General features: G+C 38.6%; 1 long non-coding RNA gene across 1 annotated transcript in view; it reads left to right on the top strand.

The window, feature by feature from the left end:
* The first annotated feature begins 3,756 nt into the window (after positions 1-3,756).
* LOC130079495 (uncharacterized) overlaps positions 3,757-5,705 on the top strand; it is a 6,605-nt gene continuing 4,656 nt past the window's right edge. Inside the window, exon 1 of the long non-coding RNA XR_008806466.1 lies at positions 3,757-3,945. This is a non-coding gene — a long non-coding RNA (uncharacterized LOC130079495). The remainder of the gene's footprint in view (positions 3,946-5,705) is intronic.

The following is a 5,705-nucleotide window of genomic DNA, read 5'->3' as shown; positions in this document are numbered from 1 at the left end:
GTTCTACCGTATATCTCTCTCTCTCTCTCTCTCTCTCTCTCTCTCTCTCTCTCTCTCTCTCTCTCTCTCTCTCTCTGTTCTACCATATCTCTCTCTATCTCTCCCGCTGTCACTCTCTCTTTATCTACTTTCACACTGCATCTCCAGGCACTTTAAACCGCACCGTTGCTCTTTTGCTCTTCCAATACTCACATTTGCACATCAGATTTCTTCAGCACTCGTGTTGTCAGAATCAATAGAGTTACATGAAGATTTCCTATCTAAACTTCATTCTCATTACAGGACCAAGAGCATTTGTATAGCACATTTTATATGCAAATAGTCATTCAAAATGCTTTACATAAAAATGTTACACACACACACACACACACACACACTTATATATATAATTTAATATAATAATAAATCATTTTAGTTAGATGCAATTAATCATGATTAATCGATTTGACAGCAGTAATATATATATTATATTATGCTATACTATATTATGCTGTATTATATTCAATTAATACATTTAATTTATATTATTATCTTATGTTATATTAAATTAAATGTATATTATATTATGTATGCATATATGAAATGAAACCGCAGCATAAAAAAATGTGTATAAAAACTTGTGCATAAAATGAATTCTAATTGTAGGTAACTTATTAAATATGCAAATGAGTGGCACTGAGCATGTGAACATCTTGACCTTTCGTCACATTATCAGTGAACATGCACTCACATTTAATGAGTGACCCAGAAATTATTACGCTGCTTTCTCGATGTCATAGCTTTGATATGAAGTGCAGTGTTTGCACATCGCTGTGAGGCGTCAGGAGTGCATTGATCCGCTCCAGTGCCGAGACGGTGCCGGTCCACGCAGGGTCGCCGTGACGACGGCACACCAACCAATAGCAGGACTGATGCTGTGACGAGCCGGTGCGGGCCGTGGGGTCAGAGGTCGCGTTCTGGACCCTGATCTGCAGTTTCAGAAACTGCTTCAGTCACTGATCAAATTAAAGTTTTCCTTTAGCCGAAAACCCAAAAATAAACTTCATTTAATAATCAACACCAAATAATACGTTTTTTAAATATATATTAATTTGTTTTTGAAATATAAACATTTGAACTGTGACTGTAATATAAACTTGTTTTCATGAGAGATTTATTCAAACATGCGTTACATGGATAAAGGCTTCATTTGTTAATTAGTCATTAGTTAACATGAACACGCACTTATTAATCTAAGTTAATTTTTAATTTTACTAGTACTTTATTAAATTCTTATGTTCCATCTGTTAATATTATTTAATGGACCTGAGCTGAGATGAACATGTAAACGGAGATGAATAAACACTGTAATAAACGTAGTGCACATTAACTAGCTAACATTAACTAATTTGAAGATTTTACTCTATTCTAGCACATTGTTAGCATGTTTTTGTCAAGTTGTTAACATGTTTTAGCATGATTCAAAATGTGATTTAGGCATGTTTCTAGTATGAAGTAACAGATTGCTAGCATGTTTTAGCATTTTCAACATGATTTGTCACATTGCATGTTTCTAGCATGAAGTAACGCATTGCTAACATGTTTTTATATGTTGCTAGAATGTTTCTAATATGATTTAACACGCTGCTAGCATGTTTCTAGTATAAAAATGGCACATTGCTAACATGTTTCTAACACAAATAGCACATTGCTAACATGTTTTAGCATTTTTCTAGTATGATTTAGCTGTACGTTTCAACATGTAGCTTGAATGATTTAACATTGCAAACATGTTTTAGCATGTTTTAGCTTTTTTTTAACATGATTTATCAACATGCATGTTTCTAGTATGATTTAACACGTTGCTAACATGTTTCTAGTATGATTTAACACGTTGCTAGCATGTTTCTAGTATATAAATGGTACATTGCTAACAAGTTTTAGCACAAATAGCACATTGCTAACATCTTTTAGCATATTTCTAGTATGATTTAGCTGTACGTGTTTCAACATGTAGCTTGAATGATTTAACATTGCAAACATGTTTTAGCTTTTTTCAACATGATTTGTCACATTGCATGTTTCTAGCATGAAGTAACGCATTGCTAACATGTTTTTATATGTTGCTAGAATGTTTCTAATATGATTTAACACGCTGCTAGCATGTTTCTAGTATAGAAATGGCACATTGCTAACATGTTTCTAACACAAATAGCACATTGCTAACATGTTTTAGCAATTTTTCTAGTATGATTTATCTGTACGTTTCAACATGTAGCTTGAATGATTTAACATTGCAAACATGTTTTAGCATGTTTTTAGCTTTTTTTTAACATGATTTATCACATTGCATGTTTCTAGTATGATTTAACACGTTGCTAACATGTTTCTAGTATGATTTAACACGTTGCTAACATGTTTCTAGTATGATTTAACACGTTGCTAGCATGTTTCTAGTATAAAATGGCAACATTGCTAACATGTTTTCTAGCACAAATAGCACATTGCTAACATGTTTTAGCATATTTCTAGTATGATTTAGCTGTACGTGTTTCAACATGTAGCTTGAATGATTTAACATTGCAAACATGTTTTAGCATGATTCAAAATGTGATTTAGGCATGTTTCTAGTATGAAGTTACAGTTTGCTAGCAAGTTTTAACATGATTTGTCACATTGCATGTTTCTAGCATGAAGTAACGCATTGCTAACATATTTTTATATGTTACTAGAATGTTTTCTAATGTGATTTAACACGTTGCTAACATGTTTCTAGTATAAAAAATGGCACATTGCTAACATGTTTCTAGCACAACTAGCACATTGCTAACATGTTTTAGCATATTTCTAAGTATGATTTAGCTGTACGTTTCAACTTGAATGATTTACATTGCAAACACGTTTTAGCTTTTGCCAGCATGATTTAGCACTTTGCTATCATGTCTGTAGCATTAATCTGTGCATTGCTATCATGTTTTAACATGTTAGCATGATTAGGTATGATGTTAGCATGTTTCTCTAGCATGAAGTAACACATTTGCTAACATTGTTTTATCATGTTGCTAGCATTTTTCTAGCATGATTTAGCACATCTTGTTAAAATGTTTCAACATGTTGCTAGCGTGAACACAACAATTACAGGTTACGTAAAAATATAATGAATATGGAGTATTGTGCATATAATATTTTACAATTTTAGGCAAAATGCTCCTAATTTATTCTAGACGTTTATGGACAGTGAATAGCTAATGTAAATGTAACTTTTGATTTATTTTATGTTGCTTCCTAATTTAAAACACTGGTGCATTCTGTCAATCATGTGAGATCTCGTCTGATTGGCTGAGAGAGTCTGGAGAGCCTGTGGACTCTCGACCTTTGACCCTGAATGATTCTCATGGAGTGGACAGTCGCTCAGCTGCTGCTTCACACTCCGTGTGCATGAAGCCTGTGACCTCTGACCTCTGACCCTGACCTGAGATCTGAGTCTTTAGAGAACGCTGTAACTGCTGTTTACAAGCTGGGTCATTATCGTTAACTAATATTAAAGCTGAAACCATAAAAACAATGTCATTACTTGAAATAAAATAAACATTAAGTGCAAATCAGATGTAAAAAACATCTCAGCTAGTTTCAGTTTAGTTTGCTGAAATACTAAAAAATCAAAACAAAATATTAAATTAAAATTAATTCAAAATATGACCGTAATTCATGCAGTTTTTCCTTCTCTGTGTGTTTCACTGTCTCCCTAAAGCGCCCCATGATTAACGTGTCCGTGTCCGTGTGTGTGCGCAGGTCAGCGGGTCACACACACAAACGCGTGACGGAGAATCTGGGCGTGACGTTTTACGTGAACGAGCGTTTTCTCTCAGGAGTTCAAGGGCTCGAGTCTGAAGCGCGTGGAGAACAGCGTCGAGGACGACTACATCTCCAACCTCAGGAACAACTGCTGGAAGGAGAAACAGCAGAGTACGTGCCACACACACTCACACACACACTCACACACTCACACACACTCACACACACACGTGTGTGTGTGTGTCTGTGTGTGTGTATGACTAGATTAAAAAGTTCGTCGAGACAAACTTTAAGTTAGCTTGTGAAATTTTTGACCAGAAAGTTTGAAGAAGTTTAAAGTAGTTTGAAGTTAAAGTAGTTTAAAGGTTAAAGTATAGTTTGAAGTAATTTAAAGTTGCTAGGGTGTTTCTAGTGGGTTGCTAAGGTGTTCTGGGTGGTTGCTAAGGTATTTTGGGTGGGTTGCTAGGGTGTTCTGGGTGGTTGCTAGGCGGTTGCTAAGGTATTTTGGGTGGTTGCTAGGGTGTTCTGGGCGGTTGCTAGGGTGTTCTGGGTGGTTGCTAGGCAGTTGCTAAGGTATGCACACACACACACACACTATCTCTCTCTCTCTCTCTCTCTCTTCTCTCTCTCTCTCTCTCTCTCTCTCTCTCTCTCTCACACCACACACACACACACACACACACACACACACACACACACTCACACAGTGTCTCTCACACACACACACACAGTCTCTCTCTCTCCCTCTCACACACACACACACACAGTCTCTCTCTCTCTCACAACACACACACACACAACACACACTCTCTCTCTCTCTCTCTCTCTCTCTCTCTCTCTCTCTCTCTCTCACACACACACACACACACACACACACAGTCTCTCTCTCTCACACACACACACATACACACACACTCTATATCTCTCTCTCACACTCACACACACACACACGCACACACAGTCTCACACACACACACTCACACACACAGTGTCTCACTCACACACACACTCACACTGTGTGTCACACACTCGCACAGTGTCTCTCTCACACACACACACGGTACACAAGCTACCCCATAGAAGTGTTGTAACAATCAGACTCAGAGCCAGTCTCATCTCAGTCTCAGCCGTGTTCACACTCGAGTTCCTCGTTCCTGCTCGCAGTGATAAACACAGAACTGTCCCTTTAAAACGGAGCGTGTTCAGGTGGTTCATTCCCGGCCACTGTAACGCAACATCAGGCGAGTCACATGTTTGTCTTCTCGATCCGGTCAGAACCGGCTGTTGATGTCACTTCCTCTGATGTCATTCCTCTCCTCACATTAGATGAATCAGCTTCTCTCCAGTCTGGGGTCACACACCCATAAGAGCACAGTCTGAATCAGCGTTTCCTCACCGTGTGTGTGTGTGTTTCAGAGCGTTTCCTCACCTGATGTGTGTGTGTGTGTGTGTGTCTGTGAACAGTCTGAATCAGCGTTTCCTCACCGTGTGTGAGGCGTGTGTGTAGAGTCTGAATCAGCGTTTCCTCACCTGATGTGTGTGTGTGTGTGTTTCAGAGCGTTTCCTCACCTGATGTGTGTGTGTGTGTGTGTTTCAGAGCGTTTCCTCACCTGATGTGTGTGTGTGTGTGTGTGTGTGTGTGTGTGTGTGTGTGTGTGTGTGTGTGTGTGTGTGTGTGTGTGTTTCAGAGCGTTTCCTCACCTGATGTGTGTGTGTGTGTGTGTTTCAGAGCGTTTCCTCACCTGATGTGTGTGTGTGTGTGTGTGTTTCAGAGCGTTTCCTCACCTGATGTGTGTGTGTGTGTGTGTGTGTGTCTGTGAACAGTCTGAATCAGCGTTTCCTCACCGTGTGTGAGACGTGTGTGTAGAGTCTGAATCAGCGTTTCCTTACCTGATGTGTGTGTGTGTGTGTGTGTTTCAGAGCGTTTCCTC

The sequence above is a fragment of the Rhinichthys klamathensis genome, unplaced genomic scaffold (genome assembly GCF_029890125.1).
Source record: "Rhinichthys klamathensis goyatoka isolate OS25496 unplaced genomic scaffold, OSU_Roscu_1.1 h1tg001083l_1, whole genome shotgun sequence".
Taxonomy (NCBI): Eukaryota; Metazoa; Chordata; class Actinopteri; order Cypriniformes; family Leuciscidae; genus Rhinichthys; species Rhinichthys klamathensis.
Note: the sequence above shows the minus strand (reverse complement) of the source record. Positions and strands in the feature narration are given on the sequence as shown.